A 20,063-nucleotide genomic window follows, 5' to 3' on the forward strand; every position below is an offset into this window, starting at 1 on the left:
CTCCATTCTGGTGTTTCTCGGGGAGGACGGTTTAGAAGCATGAATGATTGATTGTTGGTCATGATTGTTGACTGTATGGCTAGGCACTGTCACGCCCTGACCTTAGAGAGCCTTTTGATTTCTCTATTTGGTTAGGTCAGGGTGTGATTTGGGTGAGCATTCTAGTTTTTCTATTTCATTGTTGCCAGGTATGGTTCCCAATCAGAGGCAGCTGTCTACCGTTGTCTCTGATTGGGTATCATACTTAGGCAGCCTTTTTTCCACCTTTAGTTTGTAGCTTTACGTTCGTTTTTGTATTTTGTTGTTTTTTCGGTATCATTTAAAATAGAAGTAAAATGTACGCCTACAACGCTGCATCTTGGTCCAATCCATCTCTAAACGATCGTGACAGGCACGTCTCCAACACCATCATCAAGTTTGCCGACGACACAACAGCGGTGGTAGGCCTGATCACCAACAACAACAAGACAGCCTATAGGGAGGTCAGAGACCTGGCTGTGTGGTGCCAGGACAACTACCTCTTCCTCAATGTGATCAAGACAAAGGAGATGATTGTGGACTACAGGAAAAGGAGGACCAAACAAGCCTCCATTCTCATCGACAGGGCTCAAGTTCCTTGGTGTCCACATCACCAACAAACTATCATGGTCCAAACACACTAAGACAGCCGTGAAGAGGGCACGAAAAAACCTATTCCCCTTCAGGAGACTGAAAAGATTTGGCATGCGGTCCTCAGATCCTCAAAAGGATCTACAGCTGCACTGTCGAGAGCATTCTGACCTGTTGCATCACTGCCTGGTATGGCAACTGCTCGGCCTCCGACCGCAAGGCACAACAGAGGGTAGTGCATACGGCCCAGTACATCACTGGGGCCAAGCTACCTGCCTTCCAGGACCTCTATACCAGGCCGTGTCAGATTAAAGCCCTAAAATTGTCAAAGACTCCACCATCCTAGTCATAGACTGTTCTCTCTGTTACTGCACGGCAAGTGGTACCGGAGCACCAAGTCTAGGTCCAAAAGGCTTCTTTACAGCTTCTACCCCCAAGCCATAAGACTCCTGAGCAGCTAATCAAAGGGCTACCCAGACCCCTCTTTTACACTGCTGCTACTCTGTTTATTACCTATGCATAGGCACTTTAACTCTACCTACATGTACATATTACCTCAATTACCTCAACTAACCGGTGCACCCGCACATTGACTCTGTACCGGTACCCCCTGTATATAGCCTCCACATTGACTCTGTACCGGTACCCCCTGTATATAACCTCACTATTGTTATTTTACTGCTGCTGTTTAATTATTTGTTGCTTATATTTTCTATATTTTACTTATCTATTTTTTACTTAACACTTTTTTCCCCTTACCACCTTAAAGCATTGTTGGTTAAGGATTTGTAAGTAAGCATTTCACTGTAAGGTTGAATACCTGTTGTATTCGGCACATCTGTCAAATAACATTTGATTTGATTAGGGACATTTGTAGGAAGTGTTGTAGGTATTTACTGTGTTTTTCATGACTGATTTGCCCTTTAGGAGCTTGAAGATGGCTTTGTTGTGCTGTAGACTTCCTACGGCCAAACGTTGGGGAATGCTGGACACTGTGCCAGCCTTGGCACTGGAGAGAGAGAAGACCCACTGTCTGCCTCGATACATAAAGGGGCTGGGGGTCATGCCAGCGGAAAATGCCCCTGGTAGGATGGGCATGGGGTGGGGAATAACGGCTGTCTACTGAAATCAGCTTCTGGCCGTCCTTGATGTCTACTTTATTCAACCCTAACAAGATGGACATGTTAAATGAGCCCTAGGATAGTTGCCACATGGACTAAGGGAGAGGTGTTTCTCCATTCAGTGGCTTGAATTGCATCATAGAGAATGCATCTCAGTAACTCCTAACAACCCAAATTGCATTAGTTATTATGTAGCGTTCATGGTGGAGGGAGGGATGATGGGGGCAGATGTGGGCAGAAACTGTTGGCACACATGTTTGAAACGTGTGTGAAAGTAGCACACTTACAACTCCTGGCACACGGTTGGTTGACGGGTGCATTACCTCCCCACCCTAGCCAATAGCAATGTGTCATACAATCTGCACTATGTGCCACAATGTTCAACAACATTCAGTTCCATTTGCTCTGCATCGCATTCTATGTCCGTTTTTTTTGTTCACTGGTTCAGTCAGTTGAGGCTCTCAATGTGAAATCAAACAGCCAGAAAGGCAGAATAACACAAACAACATTCCGCTCCAGTCAGATGCAGAGGGTATGTGCCAAATGGAACCCTATTCCCAGTATGCACTGTTTAGGGAATAGCGTACACAAGATCAGCTGGTGGAGGGAGACATGCGCAGGATTCTTGGCAGCTTCTTCAGTGCAAACAGGATAGGACCGTTTATGGGGTTGCTATATCACCACCTAGCCTCAGGCAGGAGATGGCCTTTACAGTGAAGTTAATATGGCTACGTCAAACCAAAACATTGTCTTCTTGGAAAACCTAGCTACTGAAGTCCATGACATCTTCCCTCATGTACAGCAGCTCTCTGTCTCCAACAAACAATTGTATACGGCCTCAGTAAGCCGTGTAACAAGGCCATTTACAGTTCCTTCAGAAAGTATTCACATCCCTTGACTTTTCTACATTTTGTTGTGTTACAGCCTGAATTTAAAATGTATTACATTGAGATTTTGTATCACTGGCCTACACACAGTAACCAATAATGTCAAAGTGGAATTATGTTTTGGTTTTATATGTTTTGTTTTTATACGTGTGCGTGTGTGTATATATATATATATATATAGTTGAAGTCGGAAGTTTACATACACTTAGGTTGGAGTCACTAAAACTTGTTTTTCAACCACTCCCACAAATTTCTTGTTAACAAACTGTATTTTTGGCAAGTCGGTTAGGACATCTACTTTGTGCATCACACAAATAATTTTCCCAACAATTGTTTAAAGAAAGATTATTTCACATATAACTCACTGTAAATTCCAGAAATTGATGTCATGGCTTTAGAAGCTTCTAATATGCTAATTACATAATTGGAGTCAATTGGAGGTATACCTGTGGATGTACTTCAAACTCAGTGCCTCTTTGCTTGACATCATGGGAAAATCAAAAGAAATCAGCCAAGACCTCAGAAAAAAAGTTGTAGACCTCCACAAGTCTGGAGTTATGTAAAAATTGAAAAAAACACAGTGATTTATTAGACAAACTAATGATTTAAAATATATTTTAAAGACTGCATTGGGACTTTAAAGGTACTTTTTGTCAAGACATAGCACCAGTGGGAGGGCTGGCCTTTGCTTGTTTGTTCTCCTCAAGCAAGGAGGCCGATGACATCACAAATTCCCATCAGACCAACTCCTTGAACGCCCTACTCCTTAACGTTTGCAGTTGTGTCCAAAAAACACAATTTTGCTCAAAATATATATTTTTCCCTTTAGTGTGTGTACTTTAATATATTTATATGAAGTCATGCTTTAGAAGCTTCTGATATTCTAATCACATAATTTGAGTCAATTGGGGGTGTACCTGTGGATGTATTTCAAGGCCTACCTTCAAACTCAGTGCCTCTTTGCGTGACATCATGGGAAAATCAAAAGAAATCAGCCAAGACCTCAGAAAAAGATTTGTAAACCTCCACAAGTCTGGTTCATCCTTGAGAGCAATTTCCAAACACCTGAAGGTACCACGTTCATCTGTACAAACAGTAGTACACAATTTTAAACACCATGGGACCATGCAGCCGTCATACCGCTCAGGAAGGCGATGCGTTCTGTCTCCTGAAGATGAACATACTTTGGTGTGAAAAGTGCAAATCAATCCCAGAACAACAGCAAATGACCTTGTGAAGATTCTGGAGGAAACGGGTACAAAAGTATCTATATCCACAGTAAAACGAGTCCTATATCGACATAACCTGAAAGGCCACTCGTCAAGGAAGAAGCTACTGCTCCAAAACCGCCATAAAAAAGCCAGACTAAGGTTTGCAACTGCAAATGGGGACAAAGATTGTACTCTTTGGAGAAATGTCCTCTGGTCTGATGAAACAAAAATAGAATTGTTTTGCCATAATGACCATCGTTATGTTTGGAGGAGAAAGGGGAGGCTTGCAAGCCGAAAAACACCATACCAACCATGACGCACCGGGGTAGCAGCTAAATGTTGTGGGGGTGCCTTGCTGCAGGAGGGACTTGTGCACTTCACAAAATAGGTGGCATCATGAGGGAGGTAAATGATGTGGATATATTGACGCAATATCTCAAGACATCAGTCAGGAAGTTAAAGCTTGGTCGCAAATGGGTCTTCCAGATGAACAATGACCCAAAGCATACTTCCAAAGTTGTGGCAAAATGGCTTAAGGACAACAAAGTCAAGGTGTTGGAGTGGCCATCACAAAGCCCTGACCTCAATTCTATAGAAAATATGTGGGCAGAACTCAAGAAGCGTGTGTGAGCAAGGAGGCCAACAAACTCAACTCAGTTACACCAGATCTGTCAGGAGGAATGGGCCAAAATTCACCCAACTTATGATAAGCTTGTGGAAGGCTACCTGAAACGTTTGACCCAAGTTAAACCATTTAAAGGCAATGCTACCAAATACTAATTGAGTGTATGTAAACTTCTGACCCACTGGGAAAGTGATGAAAGAAATAAAAGCTTAAATAAATAATTCACTCTACTATTATTCTGACATTTCACATTCTTATAATAAAGTGGTGATCCTAACTGACCTAAGACAGATATTTTTTTGCTAGGATTAAATGTCAGGAATTGTGAAAAACTGAGTTTAAATGTATTTGGCTAAGGTGAATGTAAACTTCCGACTTCAACCGTACAATTATCTTTAGGGTCCCTCAGTCAAGCAGTGAATTTCAAACACAGATTCAACCAAAGTTTTAAAAAGACGACATTGAATATCCCTTTGAGCATGGTGAAGCTAATAATTACACATTGGATGGTGTATCAATACACCCAGTCACTACAACGATACAAGTGTCCTTCCTAACTCATTTGCTGGAGAGGAAGGAAATCGCTCAGGAATTTCACCATGAGGCCAATGGTGACTTTAAACAGTTAGAGGTTAATTCATGGCTATGATAGGAGAAAACTGAGGATGGATCAACAACATTGTAGTTACTTCCCAATACTAACCTAATTGACAGTGTGAAAAGTAGTAAGTCTGTACCAATTTTTTTTCTTTCAAAACATACATCATGTTTGCAACAAAGCACTAAAGTAATGCTGCAAAAAAATGCCTCAGAAATTACATTTTTCTCCTGAATTCAAAGTGTTATTTTTGGGGCAAATTCAGTACAACACATTACTGAGTACCACTCTCCATATTTTCAAGTATAGTGGTGGCTGCATCATGTTATGGGTATGCTTCATTAAGTCATTAAGGACTGGGGAGTTTTTCAGGTTAAAAAATAAATGGAACGGAGCTAAACACAGGCAAAATCCTAGAGAACAACCTGGTTCAGTCTGCTTTCCAACAGACACTGGTATATGAATTCACCTTTCAGCAGGACAAAGGTGCTTCTACAAAGTATTGACTCGATGGAGTGGCTACTTATGTAAATTACATGTTTCTGTATTTCATTTTTAATAAATGTGGGAATTTTTTATTTATTTATCTAAAGCGCCTCCAGAGTGGTGCAGCGGTCTAAGGCACTGCATTGCAGTGTTAGATGCATCACTACAAACCCTGGTTCAATCCCGGGCTGTATCAAAACCGTCTGTGATTGGGAGTCCCATAGGTTGGCGCACAATTGGCCCAGCATCGTCCGGTTTAGGGGAGGGTTTGGCCGGGTGGCTCATTGTGCTCTAGCAGCTCCTTGTGGGCCAGGCACCTTCAAGCTACAACGGTCATCAGTTGAGCAGTGTTTCCTCCAACACATTGGTTAAGCGGAAGCGCAGTTTGGCGTGTCATGTTTCAGAGGATCCATGACTTGACCTTTGCCTCCCGAGCCCGTTGGGAAGTTGCAGTGATGAGACAAGATCAAAATTGGGGATAAAAAATAGGGTAAAAAAATGTACATACATTTAATCCATTTTGAATTCAGGCTGTAAAACAATGAAATGTGGAATAAGTCAAGGGGTATGAAAACTTTCTGAATGCACTTTGTTTGCTATGTATTAAAAAGTGAGGTCTTGAGCAGGGATCCAGGCAGTGAGGCAGTGAGTACCATAGGGAGAAGGGGGAGATAGCAGGGAGGAGAGGGAGCTGAGGGATGGGAGGATGGTGGTACTGCTCATTATGGTGACTCAGTGGCCACGGGGGGACAGAGTGACTGAGAAGTAAGTGTAGGGTCCCCTGGGCCCCAGCTCTGCCTCCCTCAGCAACTTTCCGCAGCTCATAGACTGACTGAGCACGCACAGGAACAATGTAGCCAGCGGCCTGGGGACCCAGCCACCGTAGCCGCAGAGCCGACTTCACTTTTAACAGTTTACAACAGAATTAAACAGACCCCAAACTTTTCACTTTACATAAGATAAGGAAATTAGCATAGTGTTACGCCATAGGAGACATAAGACACAAAGTGCGGTGAAGAGGAATATTGTGTGCCAGACAACCAATTTTAACAGCACTAAAGCGGATTTATAGAAGTAGGGACTTACTGAAATTAAGTGGAGGAGAGTTCATGTTTTTTACTTTTAAGGAAATTAGCTACGGCAGTATTTAAAGACAGCCAGCTGGTAATGTTGGTTTCAGGTTGATCTGTCCTGCTTCAATTAAGAAATTACTCCATTTGGGACTTCTAATAACTCACTGTCTTTCAAGGTGATTCAAGAAAGCATATTAATTTTCATACAGTAGGTCAGATAAAAATATCTAGGATATTTGTGAGTTAAAGTAATGAAGGGCAATTGTAAAAAATTTAATTTTCAGTCTAGGAAGCACATGGATTAAAAAAAATGTGTGTGTCAAATCATATCTTCCTGTAATAAATATGCCTACTCAAATTAAATCATGTACTGCTGGGCTGTAAATTCCTTTCCTGGCTCATCCAAAAACGAGAGGTGCAACTCATCATATTGGACATGTTTTAACTATCATCTCAATGTAAATGATTTTCTGCAGTAGATGGCATAGCAGTGAAATATTGGAGCCATTTTTCTAAATGAAATCTTGTCATTTCTCTGCTTCTCTCCTGAAATGTTCACTCGTGAAATTGCTATATAATGAAATGTGACAGGTCAGCATTTGAGGAAAATGGTGGCTGTCAAAAAGCTAAAGTTGCAAAAAGGCCTATGAAGCAGTTATGACGGATCCCTTATTCAGTGTTCAGAATCAAAACATCAATACTGTATGTTACTTTCTTACCTCATACCTCAGTAATTCATATTTGTCTTGAGTAAATAATCAGCCTTATTAACTATTTAATACTAATCATGATTTAGTAGCCTAAGCATCAGTAATAATACCATACAATTACAGCAGCTTGTGTTCTACAGCTTGGTTGTAGACTATAATTACCTGGTAGAGTATAGAAACAAAGACATAATAGTGCAAATGTATATTATGTAAGCTCTGTCATGTTTTAGCTGTGGCCTCAGGTGTGCATTTCAATCGTTGCTATGAACCGGTACAGTAGCTAAAAGGCCTAACATGCTAAGAAATTGTGTATTACAGTATGTTAAATCCAGCAGAATAAGTACTTTATGTCTTTAAACACCATAAACCTCACCCTTTATAAAACATACCTCAAACTATAGCCTCTATAAACTAGCTCATTGTAATGGGAATTTAAAGTGGAGCAAAAACCAGGTAGAACGGGGCTGTCTCAAATGGCACCCTATTCCCTATTTAGTGCACTACTTTTGACTAGGGCTCTCGTCAAAAGTAGCACACTTCATAGGGAATAGGGTGCCATTTGAGATGCAGACTGAGTGATTGGAGACACTACAGCGGAGGCTCCTGGGAGTTGAACTCTTACCTTTGTCATAATGAGGCTGTACCCCACTTCTCACTCAGCCCTGGACTTCTTTCTACAGCTGTCTGTGTCACCATGTGCTCAATACTGTTCTAATACTGTTTCTACTGCCGCTCATGACTCATTTAAACTGGGTAAGACAGACTTGCTACACTCTGGGACCGAAATAAGAAGAATTTAACAAAACAATGATTTAGCATTTCAAGTGTGTTGCTATCTCGCTTATAATACGCCTGGGGATATTTTCTCCCCTTGAAGCTGGAGCGCCACAGGGTTTAACTCCCATCAATACAACAGTTTAAATCTCTCTCTTGTTGCCAGGAAGATTGACCTGATTTGTGAATCCCCCTTTTTGGTAACCCCTACTATGTTTACGATGTGAATCCAAATCTCTACACTACCTTCACAGAGTTGGCCTCACGCGAATCATCCGTCAATCTCTTTACAAGGGATTTATTTAGCCACAGTTATAGAGGTTTGTGTCTGTATGTGATTTGATTGACTTGCCTGGCACTATGTGTTTTTACAGTGTTGTTCACACACTGGATCTCATAGATTTAGCTCCTATCAGCTGGCATGATATATGTTTCCCTTTGAGACCAATTCATCAACACGTGACTGATGAAAGCCCTTTCTCTCTCTGTCTCTCTCTCTGTTTCTTTTTTCAGCTGATAACATAACCCTGCTAGCTTATAGTCACATCCATTACATTTCATTTAAAGCATGAACATGCCAAGGCAGTAAGGTCGATGGTGGCTTATCAAACCAGTTATTACAAAAAATACCCTTTAAATCTATATGATCTATTTAATCTCCTGATTAAATCAAATAAAAAAATCATACAAATCTGCATATTTTATCGCTTTTAATTAACTTTGGGCTAAAAAACACTGTCTGACTGTAGCCTATTGAATTGTTTGGAATTGAATTGTTATTGTCTTTCCTAACTGCTCTATCATCGCTCTAACTACATATTGGGTGTTTCACAAGCTGATTGTTGCATTTTGACTAGCGTTCTTGCCATCTCTGTCAGCAGCTCTAATTTATGCTTTAAGAGTTGTTTCAAACTGCAAAGGCCTAAAATCTGACAGTAAAAAACGATGCCAACTAAACTAAAACTAATTTAGCTCCCCCTCCGTCCTTCCCACTTCTCACAGGTGTTTGAGTTAAGCAAAAAACACTCCATGGATTGGAGGTGTGAATTGGTATGCTAAAGTGGAATGTCCCTTTTTTTTTTTTTGCTACTTAGTGTTTATGTAACCACCTGCTTACCGTTCCTATTGGTAGACACCATACATCAACATTATACTGAACTATAACTGAAGTATCAAAATGTACTTTGCCCAACTGGGATTTTAGTTAAATGGGCCCTCTACATTATTTAAATACATTTTATCTATGCCAGAATCGCTTGACGCTACGAAACCCCACTGTCTAGAGATTTCTGTCAAACATATGAACTGGCTGAGATGTTTGTCATTTCACTTTGATATTTCTGTAACTGGTATAGGCCAATTTCTGAACACGAGCAAACTATTTACCATGAGTCTGTCAGAAAAGCAGGACATAATGCAGTACAATACCTAGCCCACTGTGATAACATAAACTACTGTACCTACAGTGTTAATGCAAACATTTTCTTCGCAGTCTATAGTAACCATTTCAAAAATCGAATCAAAAATCAAATAAAACTTTATTTGTCACATGCACCAAATACAACCATGAAATGCTTACTTACAAGCCCGTAAGACAACAATGCAGTAAAGAAAAATAAGAGTGAAGAAAACGATTTACTAAATAAACTAAAGTAAAAAATAAAAGAGCAACAATAAAATAACCATACACAGGGGGTACTGATAATGAGTCAATGTGTGGGGGCACCGGTTAGTCGAGGTAATTGAGGTAATATGTATATATAGGTAGGGGTAAAGTGACTATGCATAGATAACAGATAATAAACACCGAGTAGCAGCAGCGTAAAAAAAAAGAGGGTGGGGGAGTTGATGCAAATAGTCCGGGTAGCCATCTGATTAGCTGTTCAGCAGTTTTATGGCTTGGGCGTAGAAGCAATGCTGTGCGGTAGCAGAGAGAACAGTCTATGACTAGGGAGTCTTTGGCAATTTTAGGGCCATCCTGTGACACTGCCTGGTATAGAGGTCCTGAAGGGCAGGAAGCTTGGCCCCAGTGATGTACTGGGCCGTGCGCACTACCCTCTGTAGCGCCTTGCGGTCGGAGGCCGAGCAGTTACCATACCAGGCAGTGATGCAACGGGTCAGGATGCTCTCGATGGTGCAGCTGTAGAACCTTTTTGAGGATCTGAGAACTCATGACAAATAGGGAATAGGTGTTGTCGTGCCCTCTTCACGACTGTCTTGGTGTGTTTGGACCATGATAGTTTGTTGGTGATGTGGACACCAAGGAACTTGAAGCTCTCAACCTGTTCCACTACAGCCCCGTCAATGAGAACGGGGAAGTGCTCGGCCATTCTTTTAGTCCACGATCATCTCCTTTGTCTTGATCACGTTAAGGGAGAGGTTGTTGGCCTGGCACCACACTTCCAGGTTTCTGACCTCCTCCCTATAGGCTGTCTCCTCGATGTTGGTGATCAGGCCTACCACCGCTGTGTCACGGGCAAACTTAATGATGGTGTTGGAGTCATGCTTGGCCACCCAATCATGGGTGTACAGGGAGTACAAAAGGGAACTAAGCTTGCACCCTTGAGGGGCCCCCGTGCTAAGGATCAAGGTGACAGATGTGTTGTTGCCTACCAAAACCACCTGGGTTTGGCCCATTAGGAAGTCCAGGATCCAGTTACAGAGGGAGGTGTTTAGTTCCAGGGTCCTTAGCTTAGTGATCGGCTTTGAGGGCACTATGGTGTTGAACGCTGAACTGTAGTCAATGAACAGCATTCTCACGAAGGTGTTATTTTTGTCCAGGTGGAAAAGGGCAGTGTTGAGAGCAGTAGAGATTGCGTAATCTGTGGATCTGTTGGGGCAGTATGCAAATTGGAGTGGATCTATGGTTTCTGGGATGATAGTGTTGATGTGAGCCATGACCAGCCTTTCAAAGCACTTCTTGGCTACAGATGTAACGGATGTGAAACGGCTAGCTTAGTTAGTGTGGGCGCTAAATAGCATTTCAATCAGTGACGTCACTTGCTCTGAGACCTTGAAGTAGTAGTTCCCCTTGCTCTGCAAGGGCCGCGGCTTTTGTGGAGCGATGGGTAACGATGCTTCGAGGGTGACTGTTGATGTGTGCAGAAGGTCCCTAGTTCGCGCCCGGGTATGGGCGAGGGGACGGTTTAAATTTGTACTGTTACATTGATGCTGTTGACCCGGATTACTGGTTGCTGCGGAAAAAAAAGGAGGAAGGTCAAAAGGGGGGTGAGTGTAACGGATGTGAAACGGCTAGCTTAGTTAGCGTGGGTGCTAAATAGCGTTTCAATCAGTGACGTCACTTGCTCTGAGACCTTGAAGTAGTAGTTCCCCTTGCTCTGCAAGGGCCGCGGCTTTTGTGGAGCGATGGGTAACGATGCTTCGTGGGTGTCAGTTGTTGATGTGTGCAGAAGGTCCCTAGTTCGCGCCCGGGTATGGGCGAGGGGACGGTCTAAATGTGTACTGTTACACAGACATGAGTGCTACGAGTCGGTAGTCATTTGGGCAGGTTACCTTGGTGTTCTTGGGCACAGGGACTATGGTGGTCTGCTTGAAACATGTAGGTATTACAGACTCGGACAGGGACAGGTTGAAAATGTCAGTGAAGACACTTGCCAGTTGGTCAGCGCATGCTCGGAGGTCCTGGTAATCCGTCTGGCCCTGTGGCCTTGTGAATGTTGACCTGTTTAAAGGTCTCGCTCACATCGGCTACGGCGCGTGTGATCACACAGTCGTTCAGGCAGAAAATGTGGTATATTTAATGTAAAAATATAAGACAATGTTTATACGACCCCCTTTCAAAGCCTCTTATTCACCACTTTCTTGCAGGTACAGTATACCCCTTTTATACATCAGTGAGTAATGGCAAATTGTGTTGTTAAATCATGTGGCCAATTTGCATTTCAAATTAGGGAGGTGTTAAACAATGGAAGTGTTAATGATTTTATTGACAAAGACGCAGAGAACCATTCACAAATGCAGGAATCATGACTAGGTCTACAGATGAGTTTTAATTTACCAAGTTGAATTATATATGTTATCCCAATACCATGTTCAGATATACAAAAATCATGTATAAAAAAGCAGGCATGGTAAAATAGTGGGATCTGTGTCTGTATATGAAAGGTGTATATAAGAAAAACAACCAATCATATTGACATCGTTATTATGCTTGGCTCACTGTGACAACATAGTTTACAGTGCATATAATGTCAAATGCATTCACATAGGCCCACATTAATCACAAAGTCCCATACGAAGAGACAAAGAAGATGTTTTTGTGTGAATCTATTTGTATGAAATGTCATGGGAATGTGGGATTATCAAATCGAGCTTCTTTCCTGTACCTAATAATCGCCCCACCGAATCTGCCAATCGTAATCCCATGTTTTGTATGTTTACTCTTTGAGATCTGTTTTCTTCCCCTCCTTCATACAATATTTAATCCTTGCTCGTCGTCATCAGACAGACAGATATACCTCTATTGTGTTAACAACAAAGTCCACTTCCTACAACAAATTCCAATAATGGTATAATATTCATAGACTATGCATATATTATTCTAATGTCATAGCGTGAAGTTACCATTACTCATCAAAAGGGCTATTCTTCTGTAACGTGACTCTTGGGACTATCGGGTAGCCGAGTCTGGACAATGCACAGGGGGTGTGTTTGGATGGAGACCTGTTTATGCTTTTATATCATCCCTGGTCGGTCCCTACAGTGATACGTACTGCAGAAGTATGGCACACTGCAGTGTAACGGCACACTACTCCACCGGTATTCCACTGGAATATATGCTTGCCAGCGCCAGCGCCACGACCAACCCATATCCCTGTCTCTCTGCTGACTATTTAACATTTGTAGAAACTTCTACATATCGAGAGTTGTGCAGTTCTGCGCCGGAGAGACGTCAAGAGAGCACCACCAAGGCCAGGTTTTATATGCTTTGGAAGTGAATCTTATTTGCGAATTATTTCCTCCTTGGTTTCGTATTACAGAGGGAGCAGCGCGAGTATCGCTATGTAAACCAACTGCATCATGACATGTTTTACCGATGTTTCGCAAAGAAATCTAAAGGAAAAACGCGAACTAATAGCCTTCAGCTGACATTTGTTAGTATGTGGAATAATTTGTAACTAACTGAATCGTCCGAAAACAAAGCCGAGATAGCGGAAAGGATACGGTATCTGTCGTTAGTTTACGCGGAGGGAACTGACCGGGAGAGTAGGCTATTGCATTATTATCACCACAGCTGCTGAACAGAGGAGCATAAGTGAACGAATACTACGGTAAGTTTGTTGCAGTCATTGCAACATTATTACAATCATATGAGCGTTATCCTGTAGGTTGGATATATTGTGAGACTGCCTAATGTTGGCTCTTTAACGTAACCGAATAGGGGGAAGAAAATTAGAAAAACATCTGATCCTGTTTTTGGCTTAGTCGGCAGGGCTCCAACTGTTGCCCCAAGCTTTAAAGGTAGTCTTTTACCGGGTTATACGCACACTGGACAATATTTTTAAACCAATTGAATTGCGTATTGATGAAACTTTATCTCTGTTTAGTCCACAGTAAACATAGCGCACTGCGGTTGGGAAGCAGTTGGAAGCGAATCAAATGTTTTTTGTTCCGAAACCCCATTTAAATCCTGATTTAGACCATTATATTCGACGCAGTTAGAGATCATCTGGAGAGACGTTTTCCCCATGTTCTCTACATATTCACCATATTCACTCGACTTGTATATTTGACGTGTGTCGCGTTTGTAGTGAGGTACATCATTGGTCCTCTTGGAACAAAACAGAGTCTGTATGCTATTCAAATTCGGGCATAGAGGACCTGAACTGTTATAGCCATTTGAATAAATTGGATCGCAAAACAGCCACTGCAATTAGCTTGGATTCGAAAAAAACATCACATGTCTTAACATGCCTATGTTGTTGTCACCTTATCGCTCATTTGGAGAGGACTTTATTTTAACGGTTATTACAGGGATCATCGACTAGATTCAGCCACGGGACGATGTTTTCTTGGACGGATGGTCAGGGGGCCAGAACATAATTACAAATCATTTGTAGACTGCAAAATCAGCGCAAGAAGAACATAATATATAATATTTGACTAAAACATAATCATTTCAAACATTGCTTACATTGGTGTTATCGCATATATCTCTCTATTATGAGTGGGAATACTTTGGAACAGGTTGTAAAAATTGTATCACTTGGAGCTGGTGTTTTTACAGTCTTTTGTGTTCAACTATAAAATCAAATCACCAGTGGGCCAAATTCCTCCAGTGGTCCGCCAGTTGGGGAACCCTGCATTATTACAATTATCCAGTTCACAGTGACACATTAATTCGGCCTCTTGTTTTGTCTTGCTTTCTTTTTTACGACAATGAAGTAAGTGTTAGCTTCAGCTGGCTGATTACAGTAATTAGGCTACAGCATGGCCAGACCAGTGTGAGCAGAACGGTTGAACTGACTAGCTGGACAACAAGGTTTGTGCATGGGGATATGTGGTGACTGTATTCCTAACGACTGTTGCAGGTTCAGTTTAGTTCATTACATTTAAGAATATGACTGGGGAAGGGAAAGCTGAAGTTCCTGAAAATTAAGACAACCAGAGTTAAATGGGGGAAACCTAGTAAGGTATAGGGAATGGTAAGGATATTATCATGTAATTATACCAATCTCTGTCTTTGTGCGTACATGCGCCACCCCCACGCCGAAATATAATGCAACATGGAAATTACAATGCCATCTTGTTAGTGATGTTGATATTTCCAGGGTGTGTATGATCATCAAATCAAAAATTATTGGTCACATACACATGGTTAGCAGATGTTATTGGTCACATACACATGGTTAGCAGATGTTATTGGTCACATACACATGGTTAGCAGATGTTATTGCAAGTGTAGTGAAATACTTGTGTGTATGCCTATTTACCACACTTCTCCAGAGCCTGTGTGTGTGTCCATTTGGCAGGCAGGAGAAATGGTGGAAGCAGGCACACTCAGCTCCCTCCCTCACCCTAGATGTTAAAGTGTCTATTGAGAGTCCGATTTGGCTCCTGCCAGGTTGATCTCTTCATTGTTACCACACAATGGGCCCCACATCCTGCTGCCTGCCCCTCCTCCTAGGCCCAGAACCCCCACTCGTCAGCCCCCTCTCAGCCTCGCAGGCAGTCTCATGGTTGGCCTATAAAGAGCTTTTAATACTGTGATACCGTCATTCTTTAGGTTAAGCAGCGAGAGATGGATTTGTAATGGCTTGGCCCTCTTTATCTCCATTTTTCACAGCTAGCATGTGTTTGGTTAAGCTGAAGCTGGAGTTAGCTGAGACGTGGGTGCAGAGTGGTGGTTGCATCATGCCTGGGAGGCTGGGACATACTGTAGTCTACATGGAGCACCAACAGATGTCCTGTGTCTGGCTGCTACAGCGTATTCAGTCATCCCTGTGCCACTTGTGACATTTAAATGCAACCGATACTGTAGTGAAGGACCACGCGTGGCAAACAGCCATGCAAACACGTGAATGCATGCGAATTACATGGTTAAATACAACTCTTTACTCTCCCCTGATGATGCTAGAGGTGACATAACACCTCCATATATATGCATGACTGGTTTCAGCATGTTTTGTTCGCAGTTCGCTGGCACTGATCTGTTTGATTGAGATTTACTGCACAGCTCAGTGAGCAACAGTTTGATTTTACCTCTGTGCTACCACAGCAATCTGGGGACGAGATTAAAAAAAGAGCCCCTCTCTTCACAAACTGTTTCATTGCTTTCCTTTGGAAGGATTGGACCCTTCTCCATCTTTTACTTTTCATTCCGCTCCTATCCCTCTCTCTCTGTCAGGTCTCCTTTTCCCCTAATTTTGGCCCTGTCTTTCTCCTCCACCATCCTTCCTTCCACTCTGTCCATCCTCTGACCCATCCTCTCTCCATTCTCCCATCCTCTCTCCATTCTCCCATCCTCTCTCCATCCTCCCATCCTCTCTCCATTCTCCCACCCTCTCTCCATCCTGCAATCCTCTCTCCATCCTGCCATCCTCTCTCCATTCTCCCATCCTCTCTCCATTCTCCCATTCTCTCCATCCTGCCATCCTCTCTCCATCTTGCCATCCTCTCTCCATCCTGCCATCCTCCCATCCTCTCTCCATCCTCCCATCCTCTCTCTATCCTCCCATCCTCTGATCCTGTCTCCCATCCTCTCTCCATCCTCCCATCCTCTCTCCATCCTCCCATCCTCTCTCCATCCTCCCATCGTCTCTCCATCCTCCCATCGTCTCTCCATCCTCCCATCGTCTCTCCATCCTCCCATCCTCTCTCCATCCTCTCTCCATCCTCCCATCCATCCTCCCTATGCCTTCTTCATCCCGGTGTGTAATGAGTGGGATAGTCTTGTATCAGCTCTGTAGCAGGTCAGAGAGGACAAGAGTGCAGTCAGTGCCAGTGGCTGGAGCTGTTATGGTGCGAGGCAGGCCAGCTGAGAGGTCTGTGGAACAGGAGCAGAAGGGTCATCTGGATGTGTGTGTTAGGCCTTAAGAGAAGCGGAAGGGGTTTGGGCTGGGGCTGGACACAGCATTATGTATAGAGAAGCAGGGAGGGGGGGCGGGGGGTCGTATTTTAAGAGCACCATAGAGAGGGCTTGGGGTTGGGGGCTGATATAGGCCTGTGTTTTGATGGTGCTCCCAGAGGCCTGTGTGCTGGAGGGAGGCTGCTCTGTGTGCACAGCTGTGGGCCAGAGAAAGAAACACTCATCGACAGACTGTGAAGTGTGGCTGGGTTCTCTGCAGCACACACAAACACACACACACGCACACTGTCTTGTATAACTAACCTTGTGGGGGACACACATTTCAGTCCCATTCAAAATCTTATACCAACCATAGTTCCTAAACCTAACCCTAGTTCCTATCCCTAAAACTAACCCTGAACCTAATCCTAACACTAATTTGAACCTTAACCCCTAAACCCCCTAGATAGCATTTGATCTTGTGGGGACTAACAAAATGTCCCCAGTTGGTCAAAATGTTCATTGTTTACTATCCTTCAGATATCCCCACAAGTATAGTTACACACACACAAACTACAGGCCATTACACAGTAGGCCTCAGGGCTGGTTAGGAGAGGAGCGGTCCTGTGAATAAATCACGCTGGTGGTTTCTGGCGCCAGTTCTGATTCTACCCTCCTAGCTCTACAAAAGATGAGAAGCTTTGGTCTGTCTTCTTGGTCAAAATACCCAGAGGATGTACACTGTAGTTGGAGTTATTGAGCTTTAGAGAAACCCTCCCACTCTCTACGCAGTTCATAACAAGTCCAGAATTCTGACTGAGGCATTACATTATTTATGGGAGAGAGAGCAGGGGTGGAGAGAGCAATGACCTGCTTCTTTGTTACTAGCTCACCAATACTGACCATCTGCTGTTTCACTGTCCTCCCTCAAGGCTCCCAAACTGTGTGGGTTGGGGGGGCGGGGTTGGGTCAAGTGCAGGTGTTTGTGTTATTTTATGAGAATTTGTGTGTGAGCTTTGCCTGGCATAATGCTATTGGTTTATCGTAGTTTGTGTGTTAAACCTTCTCATAACAGCTTCTTAAAACAACCTTAAATGGGGTCACCTTTTATTTCTTCCATTTGTCTCATCTCAGCATTTGCTTGGTGTGCCCCCCTGAAGCAGCTGGAAGCTAGGTTATATTAGAGACAGTTGGGCAATGATTTCCTTTGTGCCAAAGGCTTGCCAACAAGCTCCGGCTGTATTAGGCCTACGTACTGTGTGTGTGCGTCCCAAATGGCACCCTATTCCCTATAATGTGCCATACTCTTATGTAGGGAATAGGGTGCCATTTGGAACGCATCCATAGTAATTATTCACTGGAATGTTGCTCAGAGAGGAGATTCTTCTGTGGTAGATGGTGGAAGTTGGAACTCCTGCTGTTGCTGTTCACCTTGAACAGATGTTTTCAGCAGCCTGTCTTTCTAAAGTGCATTGTGTTTACTGAGCACCAATGTAATGGTTATATTTTGTACCCTAGTTTATGAGATTTGCCTGTGTGTGGTTGTTGTGCATGTGGTTGTTGTGTGTGGTTGTTGTGCATGTGGTTGTTGTGCATGTGGTTGTTGTGTGTGTGCATGTGGTTGTTGTGTGTGTGTGTGTGTGTGTGTGTGGTTGTTGTGCATGTGGTTGTTGTGTGTGGTTGTTGTGTATGTGTGTGCGTACATGCCTGCATGTCTGCGAGTAAACATGGTGGTGCTAAGGTAGGAGTGTGTGTGTTTTGTGTCTAGCCTGACTGTGGGCCCTGCATTGTGTATGCAGACTGTGGTCCATGCCGATGAACAGCAGGAGACGAGCCCATTTTCCCAGTTGAGCATCGCAGTTTGTTTTTATTAGAGCCTTTTTGGGCATTGTTCTGTTCCGATATAGTTGCCTTGCCTTCTCGTGTGACTGCGCTACCAAGCCGTTAACAGCAGGAAGTGCCAGGAGCACGCCTGTTACACACACACACACAAACTGTTGCTGGAGAAAAATAACTATAAAAAGTAGCCCTGCAGCTGGTATGGAGCAGGAGCTTAGCCAGGAAGGAGTGAGGCTGAACTGAGTTGAGTTGTAGGCCTTTTCTCCAGGGGAGAGCCGGAGAAAAGAGGAGGAGGAGAGTGGGCAGAGGCACAGGGCCACAGCTTATCACTGGGTCCCACCCTTTAGAGACCCAGCCAAACCTAAGCCAAGTTCCCGCCAAACCCCAGCTGAGCTCCACCATGGCTGGACTGAGACAGCTTTTCTCTCAGGGTGTGGTGAGTTGGTTAGTGGTGTTAGCCTAGCCTAGCGCCTCCTGTTGGCAGCCCAATGTCAGTCCAGTCCAATGTCAATGCTCCCTTTCCCAGCTGCGTAAACTGCAGGCAGGGCCAATGCCAGACCTAGGTCCAATAAAGGGGCTGTTGTTAGGGGTGTTGGGCACAGGCCCGTCGCTGTGGCGATGAGGGCCCCACAGGGGTGTATGTATGTGTTTGTGTGTATATGTGTTTACCCCCTTGTCCTCCCAGCCTGTAGCAGCCTGACCTCAGACCAGGGGCTGGCTGCACTCTGCAGACCCCATGCTGATCTTTTCCAGCCGCTGCACCCTATCTGGCTCACTGAGATGGAGAAGGGGTGAAAGACAAAAGGAAAGAGGGTGAGGGAATTGAGAGAGTGAGAGAGATGGTGAGGAGGGAGAGCAATATTAATAGGGAGAAAGAGAGGGAGAGACAGGAAGGGAGAGAGGGGGAGGATGAACTCAAAGACCCCAATATATATAGTAGGAAGAGAGACTGAGTGAGAAATGAAGAGGAGGAGTTGAGGGAGATGAAAGAGAGAAATAGGTGACACAGACCTGGGAAGAGTGAGAGGAGGGCAGACAGAAAGTAATGTAGTGAGGGAGGGCAGACAAAGAAATGGATTGAGGGAGGGTAGACGGAAAGACATGGAGTGAGGGAGGGTAGACAAAGACATGGAGTGAGGGAGGGCAGACAGAGAGAAATGGAGTGAGGGAGGGCAGACAGAAAGAAATGGAGTGAGGGAGGGCAGACAGAAAGAAATGGAGTGAGGGAGGGCAGACAGAAAGACATGGAGTGAGGGAGGGTAGACAGAAAGACATGGAGTGAGGGAGGGCAGAGAATAGCCTTGCACATAGGTTCTGAGAGAGTTAGATAAGGCTGCACCAGCAGTCAACAATTCCACCATCAATCTCCTACATAGTTCTCTCCCTCTCTCCACTTTCCTCTCTTTTCTCTCTCCATTTCTCTTTCTCCCACAATCCCTGTATTTGTAATAGACCCTATCCTGTACTGGCTTCTTTCCCTCCCTCCCTCCCTCCCTCCCTCCCTCCCTCCCTCCCTCAGCACATAGACACACTGACTCGTGGCATATGGAACAGTATATCTGGGAGATTATTTTTTGTGCCTATTAAGCAGTCTCTTTTTTTC

At 43.7% G+C, this 20,063-nt stretch overlaps 1 protein-coding gene across 3 annotated transcripts in view; it reads left to right on the forward strand.

The window, feature by feature from the left end:
- The first annotated feature begins 12,750 nt into the window (after positions 1 to 12,750).
- The window catches only part of LOC110536240 (semaphorin-4C), a 128,277-nt gene continuing 120,964 nt past the window's right edge, over positions 12,751 to 20,063 (forward strand). For 2 of the 3 annotated variants that reach the window (XM_021621909.2, XM_021621910.2), the window contains exon 1: positions 12,753 to 13,385. The gene's annotated coding sequence lies outside the window, so the exon portion shown is untranslated. Of the gene's footprint in view, positions 13,386 to 20,063 lie in introns of all 3 variants that reach the window. The other variant, XM_021621911.2, reaches the window with a different exon arrangement.

Source organism: Oncorhynchus mykiss, chromosome 11 (assembly GCF_013265735.2).
Source record: "Oncorhynchus mykiss isolate Arlee chromosome 11, USDA_OmykA_1.1, whole genome shotgun sequence".
Lineage (NCBI taxonomy): Eukaryota > Metazoa > Chordata > Actinopteri > Salmoniformes > Salmonidae > Oncorhynchus > Oncorhynchus mykiss.